General features: G+C 49.3%; 2 long non-coding RNA genes across 2 annotated transcripts; both read right to left on the bottom strand.

The window, feature by feature from the left end:
* Window positions 1-1510: 1510 nt before the first annotated feature.
* LOC113904154 lies at window positions 1511-19374 on the bottom strand. The gene is made up of 4 exons (XR_003514425.1): window positions 19018-19374; window positions 4167-4259; window positions 2160-2238; window positions 1511-1794 (listed from the first exon to the last, which is right to left on the bottom strand). It is a non-coding gene; the product is annotated as an uncharacterized LOC113904154 (long non-coding RNA).
* Window positions 14670-19009, bottom strand: LOC113904155. The gene is made up of 3 exons (XR_003514426.1): window positions 17904-19009; window positions 16462-16519; window positions 14670-14700 (listed from the first exon to the last, which is right to left on the bottom strand). It is a non-coding gene; the product is annotated as an uncharacterized LOC113904155 (long non-coding RNA).
* Window positions 19375-20841: the final 1467 nt, after the last annotated feature.

Genomic DNA, 20841 nt, shown 5'->3' with positions numbered 1-20841 from the left:
AACACAGGAGCCCATGGGCTGCTGGTCACCCAACCTCAGTACCCAGGCTTCTTGAAGCGGGTGAGGGACCCGACCTGAAGTGGTGGGAAGAGTGTTTCAGGCAGAGGCAAATATTAATGCATACATGCCTGTGTGCACGTGCATGCTCAGTCACGTCCAACTCTGTGATCCCATGGACGGTAGCCCACCAGGTTCCTCTGTCCATGGGATCTTCCAGGCAAGAACACTGGAGTGGGTTGCGATTGCCTCCTCCAGGAGATCTTCCTGACCCCTGCATCTCTTGCATTGGTAGATGGATAATTTACCACTAGCATCACCTGGGAAGGCCCAAGAAATGTGAGCACAAAGCATTGGCTGGGAATTGAACCCAGGTCTCCCAAGTAGGAGGCAAGATTTCTACCACTGAACCACCAATGCCACTCATTTCAAGCAGACGGAGCAGCAAACATAAACCCTCAGAGTGAGGAGAGCATTAGTGGAAATGCACGGTGACCGGGGGCCATGGTGGCTGGAGAGGCGGGCAGTCAGGAGGCACACAACAGCCTCTGGACCCTATCTTCTTGAGAGCAATGGTATCCCATCGACATGTGGCTGAACTACAGCGTGCAGGGTCCAGGAAACAAGGCAGGCAAGGGTCAGCGCCTCCCAAGGCCACCGGAGGTCAGGCAGCAAAGTGAGGGGCTCCGGCCACTCGACAGACGCCGGCGGAGTCACTGGACACGGTCAGGCAGCATCCTGCTCACCCCGCGCCTGTGCAGGCGCCCAGAAGCAGCTGCCCTTGCCGTGGTTCTTGAGGAGGAGGGGGCTTGGTGTTCCTCATGACAAGCAGTTTTAAGATGCCTTCGAATTGCTGGGTTTGGAGAAGATTCTGCACAAGGGGGGCTGCAGTGGAGGGGGTGACGGCCGCTGGCCAGGCTTCCAGGCTGGGTGACCAGCTCTCAGGCTGAGAAGCCACATTTATTTCTCTCAAGAGAAAGCAAAATGATTTACAGAAATGTCACTGGTGTTCAAAATCCACCATGAGGGGGTGGAGGGAACAGAAGGAAGCCCCGTGTTGGCTGAGGGCAGCCCACCTCCTCGGGTCTCTGGAAGAAGTTTCTCCCCCAGCATGTGCGGGCGTCACAAAGGACTTACAGGGGTCCTGGGTGAAGTCCGTTAGATCTGGCTTGGTGGGGATTTTATTGTTGCTTTTGTTTGGGGGGTTTTAATCAAGTTGAACAAATAGAAGCACTTAGAGTATAAGTGTATTATTTTAGGAAGAATTGTAACCAAGTCACTTTACATTGCTACAATCCCCAGGTCAGAAGATTGTAAAGATGGGAGATGATTTCCGAAGGACAAAACCAGTAAAATTTCCAATTTATATTGTCTAACTTAAAGATGATGATTATGCTGCATGTTGCAGAGAGGGTCGGGGGGAGGGATAGAAGTGCTTGTGTTTTTTTAATCTAGGTAAAGTTTCAAAAACTAATGTAGATTAAGTGGGTCTGAGTGCAATTAAATTTATGAATACAGAGAAAAATATGAAGTTTTATTAACTGTGGAAGGAATGTGGGTCCTTAGCTGCCCAACCAGTTCATGAAGACCAAGGAGATCAGCTTACAGGGGTTAAATAAACACACTACTTTTTATTATAGCTCAAATGAATCCTCTTGCAGCAAAGCACCGAGTCCACAGTTGGCTTACGAGGTTTTCATCTTCAGGAGCTCTGGATCTGCCCAGAGAGCAGGACCCACTCTGTTTGGGGCCTCAGGCTAGATTTTTCACATCCCTGGATGGTACTTGTCCTATGTCCTAAAAGGAAACCAGTGCATAAGAAGCAGGGAGTATAAAGGACACATGTATGCAAAGAAGAAAGGCGCAGGGGGTGGATGGTGGGACCAGGCTGGGCCTCGAAGTTCTGTGCTCAGAGAGTAGAGAGTGCCTGGATGTGAGCTGACACATGACGTATGATCGTGGCTGGAGCAACTTTCAGAAATCTTAGCAAACACACTCGGGCTGATCCTGGAGACCAGGCAGAGTGGGACCAAGGCTGGGGGGAGGCCACCTTCCCAGTGGCTCAGCTGACCCCCAACCCCGGGACCTCCCTTCCTCAAGGCTATGTGGCCAACCAGGAGCTTGTTAATTGTGCCAATGATTGGTTTGCCAGCAGCTCTTACAGATTAATATTTCAGGAGTTAGAGACCCAGCTGAGCGTGAAAAGAGCATCCACTCCAGGTTGGGAATCACATTTCAACTCTGCGGAGAAAGAGAAAAAAGTGTTTCTTGAGTGAAGAGGACGAGACTCATTCACCTCCTGCGGCTGCAGACTCTGGCTTAAATTGGCTCCGGAGCTCAGAGCGGGGCACTCATCTGTCTGCCAGGGCCCAGCGCCACGGGGTCCAACCCCACAGGGCCCAGCACCGGGCCGCCAGGGTTGCCCTGTTTAGAGAACTGCCCCCTGCACTTCAAGTATCTCTTAGTTTTTCTGCGGGAAAATGGCACATTGCTTAAACTTCCTGTGGTTAAAAAGTGCTTTTCAAGAATGTGTTTCCGAAACTAAAAAAAATGAGCTGAGACTGTGTGATGTTTTTCTTACAGGGACCAGAAAGGCCTGGATTCTCTGTGTCCATGATGGACTGGTCCTGAGCTCACAGTGAGGGCAGGCTGGGGGCCAGGGTGGGGGTGCCGCTGGGGGCTGCAAACACCCTACCCAGGGTCCCATCCAGACCTCCCTGGAGTCCAGGCCTCCCAAGGTCTCCCCAACCCTCGTTTCTCCCCATACCCCACTCCCCCACCAGATCTCTGGCCCCCTCACCCACCCTGGTTCCCTACCCCTTCCCCGGGCGCCCTTCCCCTACCCCCCTCCCTCCCAGACCCCAGCTCCTCACACCCGAGGACGGTTCCCGCACCCACCGTGGGCTCCCCCGGGCACCCCTCCCCTGCAGGCTCCTCCTCCCTGGAGCGTTCTCGGGCCTGCCTATCATCTTCTCTAATTGTTTCCAGATTCGTGTGGGAGGTCAGGCCGCGAGCGCTGCTCCATGCCAAGTTTATAAACAGAGCAGTGTTTCCAGATGTCCGCTGGCTCCAGCCTGGCGAGCAGGTTGATTGGGACCAGAGCAGCAACAGGTGGAGCGCAGACAATGAATTCCTTGACACTTACTTACTCCCTCAACTCTCCTCCCCCCGCCCTCAGCCCCATCTGCCACTGTCCCCACAGATCCCCAAAGGCTCACATGAACGGCAGAGCCTGGAATGCAAGGAAAACAGTCATTTCCCTAATGAGGGCGGGGGTTGGGGAAGGGGGGCAGCGTCCCCATGGACATCAGAGCCTGGCTGGGCCTGCAGGAGGAGGGGTTCGGCGGGCTGCCTGGCCCCTCTCTCGCCCAGGCCTCCCCAGCTCTGTCCCCAGCTCATGGCCGCCCAAGTGGGGCAGCTCCTCACAGCAAGTGCTCTGGGAAATGCCTGGGCTTCTCAGGAAGAGGACAGACAACAGGGTCCAGGCCCGCTGCATGCTCAGGGATCCAAAGGGACAGGGTAGGCTGCAGTCTGGACCTTCGAACTGGACAAGGTGCACCCTGGGGACCCTGGGACCACAGCACAGTGTCCTGTCCACGGTGAAGTGGCTGGGCCAGGGGCTCAGTGAAGGCAGCACGTCAGACGCCTCTACCCAGAGGGCCTAGCTCACAGGCCCTGCAGCGGCTCCCATGAGGGCTGGGCTCCAAGCTGAGGGTCCGGGCCGCGGACCCTGAGGCCAAGAGACTAAGCCTGTGACCGGATGGAATCCAGGCTGGCTCAAGCGGGAACCCTCCCAGGTTTAAGTCCCGACCTATAGAAAGTGCTGTGAAAATACAGCACATAAATATCAAAAGCACGTCTGTGAGTGTCTCTGAGTTAAGATTAGGTTATCTTCTGCCAGTCTTTGAATCTGACTTTCTTCTTATAAAACGTAACCTGACCCTGGGCTTTGAAGAGCCGGGATCTGGGACTGGGTAGTTCATCTGAACTGACAGGACACCGGTGCGGGGGTCCATCCACCCACCCAGGCCCAGCCCAGACCCAACACTCTGAAGGCCCTGCAGCGCCACCGCTAACATCCCACGTCACAGCCGAGCACACAGATCTAGAGCAGGGCCTGCAGGACTCAGTCTCCAAAGGAAAGAGCACACACTCGTGTGTCTAATTACCTTTGCTCCATTTCCACAGGGCGGCTCTGACTGGTGCTTTATCCACAAAGCTCCAAGTACTATAGAAGGAATTCCTAAGGAAACAAATCATGCCTGAAATGAAAGAGCAAGAAAATGAGTTAGAGAGAATAAACTCCTGAATGGGAGGGTGAGGAGAAGAGGAGGGGGAGGGGAGGAAAGTGGGGGCAGGAGGGGAGGGGAGAGGAGGAGAAGAGGGAAGAGGGAGGGGAGGGGAGGGAGAGGAATATCAGAAGGAACTGGATTTGTCACAACAATCCTGCATGGCACCACCTGCCCACCAGGGAGCAGGTTCTACTCCAAACTCGAAGCACCAGTGGCTGAAGAGGACCCCCAACACGGCCGGGTTCACCCCAGCACCTTGTCCCCAGGGACTACCCCCATGACGGGGAGAACGTCTTCACCTGTGCTCTGAGACCAGGTATGGAGCTGTGTTCCCACCACCAAGCACAGAGCCCATGGCCATGGCACCCCCTGAGCCCATCAGAACAGGGCACACAGCACTTCTTCTGACTGCAAGAACCTGGCTAAACCAAGAGCAACTTCTACAGCTTAAAATCTCAACATCCTCTCTAGGTGGTTAGTGGAGACTGGAACTTGTCCTGTCTACTCGATTATAAATATGCAGCAAAAAAAAAAAAAAGTGAGCTAGTGAGAACATTAGAAAGTGTCACGGCATTTCCTAATTTCACTGATGAATGAAAACCCCTAATGTATCAGATGCAGAGTGCCACACCACGTGGGCAAACTGGCTCTCCACGTGCCCACATGACTGAGCCTCTCTTGAGGCCAAAGTGCAGAACCTACAGGAAAAGAAGCATCTTAGAGAACTTGAGTTTTCAAACTGGAATGTATTACACCTTTTCAAACATAGACCAGGATATTCCAGCAAACACAATGTGTTTGTGATTTTTATAAACTGGTGGTTCTCAGGAGGAACAATGAGCCTACGTGTGCGGAGGGCCCTTAAAGCAGGGTGTTTACTAGGGGTGCAGTCCTGGGGAGCGAGCTTAAATGCTTCCTGAGACGAAACCCAGGCAGAACTGAGCCAGTTAACCAGCCAAGTGCCTCTTTATGTAACGTTTGAAACACTTCTAACCAGAATTAAGGGATTTTTTTTTCCCCCTTCAACTTGGCAAGCAACTGAAAAGACCAGTGTGGAGGAGGTGAGAAACGCCATTTCCAAGCTGAAGCCGAGTCAGCTGCCTGGGTGACTTAACCCCATCCTGGCACAATGGGCTGTTTGTCAGCTCCCAGCTCAGACGCACGGATGCAGTCCATACTGCAAGGGGGGCTGACAAGCACATCCTTCCTTCCTGTTTGGTCCTGAGCGCCTGCCGGCCACGCACTCCTCTCTCTGCTCTGTCCAGAGCCCGAATGGTGCAGTCACACCCGTTGCTGTGTCCTCCCAGACAGAAGTCCCGGCCGCACCCGCCTGGCCGTCCTCCGGTTTCCAGGTGCCAGCCCCGCCCAGAGAGCCACTGGCCACCAACGGGGGACAGCGCTTAGGGCAGCCAGGTTGGCCTCTCTTGGGCTTTCTTCCCCTGTGCAGGGCAAGGCCCAGGAAGTTCAGCCTGTGGTCCCCAGGGTGGGTGGGGGACAGGGGTGCCTCTCGAAGGGAAGAGATCACAGCAGATCCCAGCACCCAGCATTGTCAGACCTCCAACTTCACACTTTTGTGGCTCAGTTGGTTAAGAATCTGCCTGTAATACAGGAGACCTGGGTTCGATCCCTGGGTTGGGAAGATCCCCTGGAGAAGAGAAAGGCAACCCACTCCAGTATTCTGGCCTGGAGAATTCCATGGACTGTAAAGTCCATGGGGTCGCAGAGTCAGACACAACTGAGAGACTTTCACTTTCACTGCCAAGACTGCTCAGTCTCGCTGCGTCTGACCCCACATGTGTGCTGATGAACCAACGCTGCTGAAAGAGCCCCTCTGATCCAACGTGTCCACTGATGAACCAGACTCTCCTCTCAGTAGGGCATCTGGGGTGTGAGAGTCATGTTAAGTCCATTAAAATTTGCTGGGATGACCACACACTTGGCGGTTAGTGCAAAGGCCCTGTTGTTCAAGATTTCTAGCCAAGGATTTGGCCAGACACCAAATCTAATCTCCCGGGGGTGGGAGGAAAGCAGACAGGCCTCTGACCCCACCCCAAAGGGGTGACCCCTGGGCACAGCAGGCCTGGGGGTTCTGCATCCTCCAACCCGGCTACGTAACTCAAGGTAGAAAGAATGTGCTTGTGAGGACAAGGGGCTTCCCAGGAGGCTCAGTGGTAAAGAGCCCACCTGCCAATGCAGGAGGTACAAGAGGCGTGGGTTCAATCCCTGGGTGGGGAAGTTCCCCTGGAGTAGGAAATGGCAGCCCATTCCAGTATGCTTTCCTGGAGAATCCCATGAGTAGTAGATTCTTTAAAAGTCTATCAAATGCTGTTTTGTTCTGTAAGAAGGAAACTAGAACTCCTGGATCTGAAATGAAAATTCTTAGAAATTCTGAAATTCTACAGAAATCAAAGCGATGATACCATGACCTGGAAGAAGGGGATCCAGAGAAAACCACTAATTTTAAAATATAAAGTTAATTCCATCACAAAGAACAACCTGAACCAAAATGTTTAGATGGTATCATGCAAGACGTTATTTGGAAGAAATATATTTCAATTTAAGATTTTTAAAGAATTTTTATTCTCTTTCAGTGTCGCGGGGTTTCTATAACTTAGGATGTTCCCAAAACAGAGATTTGTTTTCGCTGGGTGGACGCACCCTCTGTGATATAAGGTCACACCTGGTTTACTCACATGGCCCCAAATCACACCCCCTGGAGCCCAGGGAGGACCACTGGGGGCACCCCATCCCCAAACTCCTGACTCTGCCACCCAGGTAAATAACACAATGAAAGCTTGTCCTGATACTGGAATAAATACTTGCTACACCTGGACAAAGTTATTTTATTTAGAAAAGACCAAAAGTTACCAGTGCCCACTTGCTTCTGATGAAGATTCTTAAATATCCAGAAGGATTAAGAAAGCAGTACTTAGCAGTAATAACTTATTCCCAATAAAAGTGATCTCTGGCCAAGGCCCAGCGAAAAGTTATGTGACCCAGATGAGGCTCTGGACGGGTGAGAAGGGCCTGCTTTCCTAAGACTCAGATGTCCTTGAGCAGAGCTCCTGATAACTGCCTCCAGGGCACATGGCTCCAGAAGTGCGGAGACAGAGATGAACGGGGAGACAGAGACAGAGAGAGAACAGCAAGACAGAGAGAGGCAGCCAGAGACAAAGCAGAGAAAGACAGTCAGAGAGACAGAGAGGCAGGAAGCGCACGTGGATGCCTTCATGGTTGTAAGAAAGGCCACTTGAGCGGGAGCTGAATGCGTTTCCCAAAACCAGGTCACCTCAGGCGGACACCCAGGATCCCAGTCCCCCCTCCCCGGGGCACCCAGAGGAACCAGCAGAGGTTCTCTGGCACCAAAATGCAGCGTTTCTCTGAGAGAAGCCACAAGGAGAAGGACTGGACGACCTCGCTGAGGACCTCCTGAGGGAAACTTCCTGACTCCAGGCAGGGGACACGGGACACCTGCACACCCTGCCCGAGGCCACTGGCCCGAGAAGGGGCTGCAGCCACGGAGCTTCCTGAGAAAGCCTCGCGAAGCCTGAGAACACTGGCAAAGAGGAGACGGTGCCCTCCCTCCCTTCGGGGGCTGAGGCTCACAGCCTCTCACCGCCACCAGGAAGATGGGGTGCCAGCAAGGGGGCCGTTGGAGGCCAGGAGAGGAGACCCCGACCGGCCCATAGAGCTTCTGACTGCCCAGGGCTGGCAGCCCACGGCCCCTGGAGACCCGGGCCCAGGACGTGTCTGTGGAGGAGGCAAAGGAGACGGGAGGGCTGGCCCGTCCTGTCCAGGGAGGCCTTTGTCCAGAGGGCAGGGTCTCCAGGTGCGACTGAAGACAACACCCCGTCAGGGGCTGTGAGGACTACAGACCATGAGGGATTCATCCATCAGTGGCCAGTCAACGGCTAGAGGCTACTTCTTAAAAAACAGAATAGGTGTATGTTGAACTTTGAAAAAAATGCCGCACTTAATTTAGAAGGAGCTCAAGAAGCTGAAATATTTTCAAATATATAAATCTTAATCCAGAACTGCAACAATAGTTTAAGATGTAAAATGCAAAATCCAGACGTTTTTCAAATTCTAGATCTTGCAACTTCTCTGAACCATCCAGCATGTGGAGAGGACATCAAACCTGCTCCAAATGCCACAGACTCAACCAGCTGACAGGCCAGAGCTGAGGTTGGGGGAGCAGGGCCGGTGAGGACCCTGACTGCACAGCCCAGAGAACCAGAATTTTCAGTGAGCGATGCTTGACTCTCGGTGTGAGTGTGGATGCGTCCACAGAAGTACCCGGGAAGAACAGTCAGGCCATTTGCTTGAGCAAGACATTCCTGGAAAAATAAAACCATGCTCTGCAATCAGGAGGAGCACAAAGTCGTGCCGGTTCCAGCTCTGTGTCTCGGCAGAGCGCAGGCAGGGGTTCTCAAGGAAGAACTGGTTGTTAGTAATTTACAAATAATATGATAGGTGAGATGGCTGGATGGCATCACCGATGCAATGGACATGAACTTGAGCAAACTCCAGGAGAGAGTAGGGGACAGGGAAGTCTGGCATGCTGCAGTCCACGGGATTGCAGAGTTGGACACAACTGGGCAACTGGACAATACAACAGATAAAGATGATAAACGTCCTATTTATTAGGAATTCAGAACTGAATTTCTAGAAGAACTCACATCAACACTGGGCATTGGCAAAGTCAAAAAAATTAATTCACTTCCATTGGGCACTTGCTCAGTGCCAGATAATTTCACAAATTTCCCCCCTAATTCCTTGTTTCGGTGGGGTCAGGCAGTGAGGGGCTCGGTCCACACCCAGGACTCGCATGCTCACCGGGCTCGGTTCACTGTCTCAGCTGTTGTTGTTGTTGCTCAGTCACAAAGTCATGTCCAACCCTTTGCAACCCCATGGACTGCAGCATGCTAGGCTCCTCTCTCCTCCACTGTCTCTTAGAGTTTGTTCAAATTCATGTTCATTGAATTAGTGATGCTATCTAAACATCTCATGCTCTGCCACCCGCTTCTCCTTTTGCCTTCAATCTTTCCCAATGTCAATCCCCTCCACACACAAGGAAACCACAGAGAGAATGGCCAAGCATGCAGGGCAGGGTTCACTAGAAAGGACACTCAAGCAGGTGGCCACAGCTGGACCTTGGTCCCTGAGTTTAAATCCAGGGTTGCCTCGCTGGGACAGCCCTCCTTCCGGATAGACACGGGGCTCTGCCTGCCCCGCCAGCCCAGGCACCCCTACTCTCCCATCAGCCCTCAGCCCAAGGCCACCAGGTCCAGAAACCACGGCTGTGTGTCCTTCACACCAGGAGCAGCATCTCTGACCACAGGCTGGGCTGCAGCCCAAAGGGGAGAAGCACTTCCTCCTCAGGTTTGGCCCCAAGCCTTGGGGGTACACATGGAAGGAAAGAGGGGTGTTGCCAGCTCCCCAGGGACACACCAAGGACCAGCTGCCCTTCTGCCTCCCCCCGAGCTCGCTGAGCCAGGCCTGGATGAGCAGGAGGCTTGTTCTCAGCCGCCCAGGGCTTCTCCGTGCTTGGCCACGAGACTCTACCCTGAGTCCTATGGATGCGGGGAAGCCAGGGTTGCCCCAGTCACCTTTCCACCAGCCTGCAGGCCCTGAATGTTTGGCTCAGTCTCCTTCAGAACAGTCTGAAATGAAACCGACATGTCATCTCATCGTGACAACAGGGAGGCTCCAGGAGTCACACGTTCCCCCATCTCTCGGGCTGCAGGAGTGTTTACAAGGCTTCGGTCATCAACAGGCGGGCCACATCTTCCTCCAGTAAATGGTCCCGAACAGACCCCCAAGGGCCCTTCCCCGTCCCCTGCTCAGGTGCAGCGGGGCACCCACGGGAGGGGTGGGATGAGCATCCTCTCTCCTCCCGGCCGCAGGCCCTGTGGGAAGCTGCTGAGTCACCAGTAACAACAGTAACCAGGAGGCCCTGACATCATCTACCGGGCATCTCATGTCCAAGCTTTACATCTGTGGCCTTGTTCAGTTTTCACTGGTGCTTAGGAAAGACATTCTGAATCCTCACCAGAGGGCCAGAACACGCCCCCTTTCAGACATGACCCGTCTGACCTGCCTTTAGCAAGCCGCCAGTTGCCCAGACTCGTGGCTTGTTGGCAGCAAAGCCAGGGTGTGAAGTCCCTTCCTCCACTGTGGGCGTCTACCTCCCCCACCGTCCACAGGGGCCAGCGGGACGTGGTTCTGAGACGAGATAGGAAGACTCTGCAATCAGAAGGCGAGTGAAAAGATGCTGCAGTCCATACTCTTCTTCTGCAGGATGTGACGTTGTGACTCTTATCTATTTCTGTTACTGTATTTTCAGTTCAGTCCCTCACTTTCTTTTATCTACTTCTTTGTTACTTTCTGATTGGTGGATTCTATCTTCCTGCACCAGGCAGGATTCATTCAGTAACTCACTGGGCTTGAAAGAGTCTCGCTGGCAGAGCAATAAAATGGCATAACTGAGAACGGAATGCCCACTCCACTGTAACTCACATTCCAAAGTAATATGTATATTCACTTGTTTGGTTTGTTCCCAGGGAGCAGAAGGATTGTTTTGTGCTCCCTTCTCTGGTTCAATTCACTTTTTTTTTGGGGGGGGGGGGGCGGTGGTGATGAGTGTAGAGCAGCAGAATAAACCCAGACACGAGAGGAAAAAATGTTCTTTGATGACAACGCTGCAAGTCCACAGCACACTCCTCCAAACAGCCTGACTTTTCACCTGGCTTGCTGTCAGCCAGCTATTTTACATCTCTTCAAAAACTGCGGAGAAGGATGGGTATGCAAACTGCAGCTGTCCTGTGGAATTTCAGTAGAGTTCACTGTTCCTGCAGAAAAAATCAGTTTTGCCTACACAAACTTACTCCAAATAAACTTGGGCTTTTCACCTTTCCTTTGGACCATTTTTAACGCCTGCCTGGTTTCCTCAGTGGTCAAAGAGTAAGACAAAATCTTCAACACGGGTTGATGTTTACACCACTACGAGAATCTCGCTTTCACCTTTTCATGAAAAATATCTTTTGACAGAGATACACCCAGAAATTGACCCATGGGACCGCTTCCTCATTGTCTGGGGCCTCAAGGCCAAGTTAATATGCATCTTCCGTCTCTAATCTGACCTCGGGCCTCTTGTCTGGCCGGCTAAGCCTCTCACAACAGCCGCCGTCCATATCATTAGACAGCCAGCTCTAAATCACTTCTCTTGGTTCTCCTGCGTCCCTCTGAAATTCACGGCGGTGCGTCGGCACCACTGCAATGGAATGTCCAGGTTATGGGCGTGTCCCACCTGGACGAAAGAACCACGAGTGCACTTTTTTTGTGCCTCGAAGGAGATGCTATGTTTTTTCCAAATTGAAGATTTACAGCCACTCTGTACTGTCAGCTCATGGTGAGCATTTTTTACCAAGAAGGTATGTTTAAATTAAGCTACACACATTGTTCTTTCAGATGTACTAGTGTTGCACACTTAATAGACTACAATATAGAATAAACAACTTTTATGTTCACTGGGAAACCAAAACACGTGAGTGTCTCATTGTATCGTGGTATTTGCTTCATTGGGATGCCTAGAACCAAACCCATGAGATCTCTGAGGTGTCTCTCTGTAGGATCAATGGCCTTGATTTTTCTAGTAGGAAAAAAAGGCAGGTAAAGAAATATTGTAAAATATTTTGAGTTATTTGGGAAGTTATCTAGATCACTAATACAGTTCCAGCATTAGTTTTCCAAGAAATGCCTTACTCTGAATTTTCTTTCAGTAACAACATGGAAACAACTCCATAAGTGAAAAAGTCTCCAGCTTTTTTAAAATAAAACACATTTATAGAAACACTGTCTGGAGTCTTGTGCACGCGAGCAGGACATCACATGGTGGATACCAGTTGAGGGTTTTAAGGCAGGTTCCATTCATATGAGTAAAAAGCAACATTCATTTACAGCAACTTTAAGTCTGATAGTTCAGAGAAAAACTAACTGGTTTAAATAGCCTTCTCAGAATAGGCAGAAATGTTACTGAAGTAACTGAAGATTCAGAGACAAATTACTTAACAGGTCACTGACCCATGAATTGCTTAACCAAAAGCATCATCTGCTTCAAGACTCTTGTATAACTGAAAATTAATACTAAAGTAAAAACTGGGGAGGCAAAATGAATTCTATCCTAACAGCTGTTCAGTAGACACCGCAACGGGTAATTCTTAACACAATGCACTAATTTTTCTTCAGGTCTTTCCCTGAATGGCAAAGAGGAGTTTCATCAGTGACTTTTTAAAAGCAATTTGCTGTAAACATGAATGCCTTTTGAAACAACAGATTGAAACTCACAGCAAATTTCCAGTTAATCTTCTCTGAACATCGACATTGTTGGGAAGTGCAGGTAACACAACCATCATAGCCCCGGGGTGTCAGGCCATTAAATTAAAACAGAGCTATAATATGAAAGTGAAGGCACCCGCCCAGAAGCATGTTTTTGCCTCTATGAAAAAAGCCTGGATGCTAAACAGGCAAGCACGGTACCAAGTTCAAACAAACTTCGCAGAAAGGGAAACATTCATGAATCAGTTAATAGTAGTCCAGGGGGTCGAAAACAGTCAGACCTGACTTAGCAACTGAACAACAGGCCTACCCTTACAGATCTACTAAACAAGCTCCTTCAAGCAGACAGGGAATGATAGAAGGAAGAACTGGGAAGGAAGAAGGAGCAACAGAAAGATTAGAAATGCGCACACACAACAGACTATCCTGCTCTCAAGTTTTATCAGTTACATTCAATGATAAACCAGAAATCATAACACGTTCTAATTCATAAGAGCAAATTATTTAAAAGCAAGGAAGGAAAAAGCAACTAAATGAATGTGAAGTTTTCACTCCTGAAAATAGTAAAATATTGATACCAGTTAAGTGTTACAAGTCACATATGTATATCTGGGTACCCAGAGCAGCCACTACAAAACCTTTAGACACACACTAAAATAATGATAAATCACTTTGGGAATCCTAAAATAGTGCTAATGTACCAGGAAAAATGCAAAGAAATACAGGATCAAGAGCTGGAGAAAACAAATAATAAAACAGTCCTTTTAAGCACTAATATACCTGGAAACCACCTTAAATGCAAATTGTCCAAATACACTAATCAAAAGATACAGATTAACAGACTGGAAAAATAAACATGCTCCAAATGTACATTGCTTTTACCAAAACAATCTCTCTTCTTATGTAATGACACAGGCATGTTGAAAGCAAAAAATACGGAAATAAATATATAAACATTATTTTTTTTAAAAATAAGGAGTAATAACTCTATTAATAGCTAATAATGTAGACTTCAGATCAAAGAAAATTACAAGAGAAAAGTTTAAAACTAATCTTATATAATCTCTTCCAGATAATGAAAAAGGAAGAAACACTTCCAACTCATTTTCTGATGTCAGTACTATCTTGAAACCAAAACTAGACAAAGACAGTGATACAAGTCTATCAATCAATATAACTAATGAACCTAGACACAAAATCCTCAGAAAATATCAGCAAATTAAATCCAATAGTGTATAGAAAGAACAATACAAAGTGACCAACTGGGATTATTCCAAATATGCAAGGCTAGTCAGTATTTGAAAATCAATCAATATATTCTACCATCAGTTCAGTTCAGTTCAGTCACTCAGTCATGTCCGACTCTTTGCAACCCCATGAATTGCAGCACGCCAGGCCTCCCTGTCCATCACCAACTCCCGGAGTTCACCCAGACTCATGTCCATCGAGTCGGTGATGCCATCCAGCCATCTCATCCTCTGTCGTCCCCTTCTCCTACCACCCCCAATTCCTCCCAGCATCAGACTCTTTTCCAGTGAGTCAACTCTTCGCATCAGGTGGCCAAAGGACTGGAGTTTCAGCTTTAGCATCATTCCTTCCAAAGAAATCCCAGGGCTGATCTCCTTCAGAATGGACTGGTTGGATCTCCTTGCAGTCCAAGGGACTCAAAAGAGTTGTCTCCAACACCACAGTTCAAAAGCATCAATTCTTCGGCACTCAGCTTTCTTCACAGTCCAACTCTCACATCCATACATGACCACTGGAAAAACCATAGCCTTGACTAGATGGACCTTTGTTGGCAAAGCAATGTCTCTGCTTTTGAACATGCTGTCTAGGTTGGTCATAACTTTCCTTCCAAGGAGTAAGCGTCTTTTACTTTCATGGCTGAAATCACCATCTGCAGTGATTTTGGAGCCCAAAAAAATAAAGTCTGACACTGTTTCCACTGTTTCCTCATCTATTTCCCATGAAGTGATGGGACCAGATGCCATGATCTTAGTTTTCTGAATGTTGAGCTTTAAGCCAACTTTTTCACTCTCCTCTTTCACTTTCATGAAGAGGCTTTTTAGTTCCTCTATATCAAAAAGCAAAAGAAAACAAACCTATTATTTGATGCAGAGAAAGCATTTGATAAAACATTACACTCATTTAGGGCTTCCCTGGTGGCTCAGATGGTAAAAAATCTGCCTGCAATGCAGGAGACCCACTTTTGATCCCTGGCTCAGGAAGATCCCCTGGAGAAGGGAATGACAACCCACTCCAGTATCTTTGCCTGGAGAATCCCATGGACAGAGGAGTTTGGTACGCTACAGTCTGTGGCATCACAAAGAGCTAGACACAACAGAGCAACTAACACACTACACTCATTTATGATAAAAAAAATAATAATAATAAAGGGAAATCAGCAAGAGAGGGAAATGATCTCAACTTGACAAAGAGCATCTAGCATCTACAGCTACGATCATTCTTCATGGTGAAAGGATGTGTGCTTTCCCACTAAAATCAAGAACAAGGCAAGGCTCTACCTCTGTCATTCAATATGGCACTGGAAGTTCTGCCACTGCAGTGGCAAGAAAAATAAAAGATATTAGGAAGAAGTTAAACTATATTTGTAGATGACATGATTGTCTGTTGTAAAAGTCCAAAAGAATCTACAAAAAAAGATCCTAGAAGCAAAAAGTAAGTATAGCAAGGTCACAAGATACAAGATCAGCTCACAAAAATCAGTAACATTTCTACATACTAACAATGAACATTAAATTACTAAATTCAAAACAAATAACCATTTGTAATAACTACAAAGAAAACATAATACTTTTATATACATGTAACAAAACATGTACAGAAAGTGTACGCTAAAAATTACAACGTGTATGCTAATGAAACAAAGTGCTAATGAAAGAAGACAAACAAACATTGAGGCATACCACATTCATGGACTGGAAAATTCAACATCATAAAAATGTAAAGTCCCAAAGGAATCTATAGGTTTAACTCAATTCCTATCCAAATTTAGCAACACTTTTTGTAGATATACAAGTTAATTCTAAACTTGTTATGGAAAGGCACAAACGTAAAATCACTTGAAAAAGAAGAGTAAGGTGGGAGGAAACAGTTAATCTGACGTCAAGTCATATAACACAGCTACAGTAATCACAAAGAGTCCTATTGGGAGACAGTGAGACAGATACATGGATCTAAGGAACAGAAGAGCCCAGAAACACAGCCAGATAAATATTCTCAGCTGAGGTTTGACAAAGGTGCAGAAGTGACTCAGAGAAGGAAAGCAAGCCTTCTCAAGAAGTGGTTCTGATGAAACTGGACAGGAGGGGAGGGAACTCACCCCACACGTCTTATATATAAGTTAATTCAAACTAGGTCATAGACTTGAGTGTAAAATGTACAACTACAAACCTTTCATAAAAAGGACGCAGAAGAAATCCTCAGTCTCTAAGGTTAAACAACGAGTTCTTAGACTTGACACCAAAAGCACTCCCATACAAGGAAAATCCGATACATTGGACCCCATCAAAATTAAAACCTTTTGCTCTGTGAAAGTCTACGTGAAGAGAATGAAAAGATGAGCTACAGATGGAGAAGAGGTGTTGGCAAATCCAGCATGTGACAAAGGACCAGTATCTAGAATATGGAAAGAACTTTCAAAACTTAACAGTAAAAAAAATAACAATGCGATCGGAAAATGAGCATGAAGCATAGTGATATTTCACTGAAGAACATACATACACAGCAAACAAGCATGAGGGAAAAATAGTCAACATCATTGAGCATTAAGGAAATGAACATTTAAGCCTCAACGAGGCCACTATACACTTACGAGAACACTCAACGGTTGGCCAGGATGTGGAGAAACTGGGTCATTCATACATCGCTGGCTGGAAGGTAAAATGGCACAGTCTTGAGGACAATTCGGCAGTTTCTTTGAAACTAAGCATTAAACTACCATACAAATCATCAGTGGTCCTTCTGAACATTTATAGCAGAGAAATGAAAACTAACATTCACACAGAAACCTGTACACAAATAATATGTCAGGTTTACTTGTAATAGCCTAAAACTAGAATCAGCCCAGATGTCATTCAGCAGGTGAATGGATAAAAACTGCAGAAAAGTCATACCACAGAATACTTTTCAGCAATAAAAAGGAACAAACTACTAATACGTGTAACAATTTGGATGAATCTCCAAAGAATTATGCTAAGCAAGAAAAACAGTCCCCAAAGGACCATGCAGAGGGTAGAATTTTAGAAACAGAGGACAGATTGGTGGTTGCCAAGAACTGGGACGGGAGGAGGGGGGCATGTGGCCACAAAAGGCCACAGAGGGACCCTGTGTTGGTGGAACTGTTTTAGTGTCTGGACTGCGGTGGTGTCCACACGACCCACACATGGATACAGCTATGTGTGGAACAAATAGGCACACACTGAGTGCAAGTCACCAGATTGAGGTGAGTGAGCTGTGTCAATATCAATGTCCTGGCTGAGCATCCTTCTGTGGCTTTGCAAACTGTTACCATTGGGGGGAACTGGTAAAGAGTACACAGCCCTCTCAACCACATGTGAATCTGCAGCCTCCTTAATAAAAGTTTCAATTAAAGTAAAACAGCTGTGATAGGACCGGTGTTGAGCACACACACGTGCACACACACACACACACACAGGTTCCTGCTGGTCCCTGAGCACAGCAGGAAAATGTGGTGCGCTCCTGATTTCAAATGCTTTGTTCCATCATTAAATCAAGGAGCTCCTGGAAAACACAAGGTGAGTGTGTGGAATGGAGGACGTAAGGTCAGAAAGTCTTCCCAAGTCTTCGTGTCTATAATAGATAGGAACTAACAAAAATTCAGAACCACTAAACCCAACTGCAACATAAAAGCCTTTCTTACAAACCCCTGTGTAGTAACCCTGGTTAACAGGCAGTGACCTCACACGCATCACCTACCATAACACCCGCTAACCTGGAGAAGGAGATTTCCTTATCCGTTAGAGATGAGCAAACTGAGGCTGGAATAAGTAAGCAAGAGAGGGGCCACGCTGGTCTCTTCTCTCTGGAACCTCCTGCCTGTCCCCTGAAACTTCGGTAAAAATCTAATGTGTGAAAAGGGAGAAGCAACTGTTTTATGAATAAACTGAGAAGTCCCGCACTCGCAGCCAGACCTCTGAAAGGCCGGACCCCTCCATCACAGGAAGCCACTGCAGAATCCTGCCATCAACGTTTCAACAGGTAAAGAGAGCACAGGGTGGGGCGAATCAGACGAACCTTGAACCTTACGTCTGCCTTTGGCGGCTCTAAAGGAACCTCATTCTCACTCTGGGTTTTGGCTCCATCTTCTTAACCAAACCACCAAGCAGAGCCACTAACAGCCAATTCGCCAAATTGGACCTCGGTCTTCTCTGTGAGTCTTGGCCCAATTTCTGGCAAATTCATCAAGATACAGTCTGTGGGAGGAAACAGTGCCCTGGTAGCCTATTCAAAGCACTGTGATGCATCCGAGGCTCCTCAACATTCCAGCGCCCTGACGTCCAGCCACCGCCTGGGCCCATTGACCTCAAACGTTTAGACAAAATTCCCCCGGAAGCTGCTCCGCGGAAACGCTACCGGCCCTAGTCAGCCTGCCCCATCCCCACCGCCAAGCCTGCCCTGAGACAAGCGCAGCTCCTTCTCAGTTCCACTTAAGGACTTAAAAAAAAAAAAAGTCCCGGCTTCGGGGCCAGGGAACCCTGGCCAGGACAACGCCCCCGGCCAGATCGCCAGACCCGGCGGTGAAACAGTTTGGGACTGAGGTGGAAACCGCCTACACTTCGTGTTACTTGTTGGTGAAGACAACACAAGCTCCGCCATCATTTTCTATTTTCCTTCTTTACCATCTTTTCAAAATGACTTTGTCATGGTTTATAGCTGGCTGGTTTCTAGCTAATGAATATTCAGAACCCCAAATCCTTAAGCCCTTATTCCCTGCCAGAGGAGAGAAGGAACCACCAGCTCCAGGCAAAGACGAGGGCCAGCCAGGCACCCGGGCGCAGACCACGGGGCCAGAACCGGCCAAGGAAGCACGTCCACCCGCCGAGCGGGGTCGGAAGTCTACCCTCCAGCCCCGGCCTGGGCCCTTCTGGGAACCCAGGAAGGAAAGGCGCTCCTGGCCGGCGCTCCGTGACAGAGAGCGATGCGGCCCTCTCAGAAACAGGGCAGGAGGCTTCCGGCTGCGAGAATCAGCGTCACAACGCGCTTTGAGAGCGGCGGGGGCGGCTGGGGGCGGCGGGGTGGAAGGTTCTACCCACTGCACACAAAGTCATACAGGCCTTCAGCACCATTAGCAGAAACAGCATCTTGTTTCCAATTCGGCTGTAGATAATGAAATTAGCCCCCAAATTACCATAAAGTGGAACAAGTAGGCACAAAAGCGGGAGGTGGGTCTGGAGGCCTTCGCCCTCCCCCCTGCAGACCAGTCTCGGCTCTGGCTCTTAGCTGTTTAAATTCAAAGCAACGCTTCTGTTTTTCTAAGTCGCCGTCTTGACCCCAAGCAGATAAAGAGCGCCGCGTGACACATTCAGCAGAGTTGCTGTGTTCTTGCTCTGTTTACATCAGGAAATCCAGCGGGTGGGGACTGGCTGGGCGCCGACCCGGGCGCTGGGCCTGACTCCATCCAGATGTGCGCCGGCTCCAGAGTGGCTGCCGCGCGCAGTAAACGGGCACCGAGGCGGCCCCGCGGGCGCACAGAGGCGGCGAGAGGAGGAGGGACCGCGGCGCGCGGAGGAGGGACCGCGGGGGCGCACGGGGAGGGGGCGCGCGGGGAGGGGTCGCAGGGAGGGGGCGCTAGGAGGTGGTTGCATGGGGAAGGAGTGCGCGCGGGGAGGGGCCATGTGGGGAGAGGTCTCCGGAGAGGGGGTGAGCGGAAAGGGGGAGCTGGGGGAGGCGAAGGGAGGGGCTGTGAGGGGAGGGGGCGCACCCACAGGGCGTAGAGCAGGGACCTCGAGCGCAACGCCAGCGACCCTGGGAGTGGGCCCCCGCGCCGTGTGCATTTCCCTGTAAATGTGCTACACTTTAAAGAACAGGGAGCGCAGTATATCACTGGGAATGTTGGCTGTCTATTGGTCCCTGTGGATACTGCTGGGTTAGTACGACTTGTAACCAGAGCAAGAGAAACATAAAAAAAGCCGGGAAACACTGCCAATTAGTCATTACAAGGAGATTGTAAAAACAAGAGAAAGAAAGAGGGGAAGCAGAAGGAATAAAAGAATAAAATGCCCCAGGAAAAAAAAAAGAAACTAGATGCGCTTTTGTTCTGGAATACAGTGAACAGGCAGCAAGAGAGGCTGCTGGCTAACCAGGGGTCCTGCAAACCAACAGGTTCCCAGGACAGCCCTGGAGGGACCCCATAGCCATCTCCGGTCGGCACCCCTCTGCTGTGCTTGCAGGACTCGGGCTAGCCAGTGGGCAGGCAGTGTGCTGTGGAGCAGGGCCCAACTGTGCAAAATCCAAGTTAGACATTTATTTCTGATCGCCGGCAGCCTACATGGTCCTCACTGCTGAGTTATAAGAAAAAGAAAACAGGAATCAGTTTCTTTTTCTCACAAGTTGCTACCAGCCACCGACTTCAAGCACACTGTGGCCATACTTTCTGAACATTGTTTTTAACCTGATGGTGATTCTGATTAAAATATCTTCCCCCACCCCGACTTTTGCTGGATTCACGGCTCCAAGAACGTGGGACATAACAAGCTGAGATGGGTCTGCGGGCGCCTCCTTGGCCTCCGTCAGTCCCTTTGTCCCTTTTCCAGATTGAAGCCCCAGTGTTTTCTGCAGCAGAAGCCCAGGGTAGACAGCGCTTCTTCCAGGAAACAGCCTTCAAGCAACGGGGCAGGAGGAGGGGGGCCGCTGGAGAGGAAGCTGGGCCCCCTCCCCGGGGACTAGGGACACATGTTGCCAGCCAGAGAGGAACTGCTTATCTCAGCAGCGGAGAGTCGGCACCCCGCCAGCCCCTCCGCCCACAAGCGTCGAGTCCCACCTCCTCTGAGTCATGAGGATGGCCACATGGCCTGAAATCCAGGCCCTGGCAAGGGTGCAACTTTGCTCATCAGCTGGGGTCCTTCTTGATACCTGGCCACAAGTCAGCAGATACACAGCTCAGCTTCACCAGCACAAAATGTCTTGCATAAGATCTGTTTCAAAAACAATTACATGAGCAAATTATCTTGGC

The sequence above is a fragment of the Bos indicus x Bos taurus genome, chromosome 14 (genome assembly GCF_003369695.1).
Source record: "Bos indicus x Bos taurus breed Angus x Brahman F1 hybrid chromosome 14, Bos_hybrid_MaternalHap_v2.0, whole genome shotgun sequence".
In the NCBI taxonomy this organism is placed as follows: Eukaryota; Metazoa; Chordata; class Mammalia; order Artiodactyla; family Bovidae; genus Bos; species Bos indicus x Bos taurus.
The sequence above is the reverse complement of the archived record's forward strand: the minus strand, read 5'-3'. Positions and strand labels throughout refer to the sequence as shown.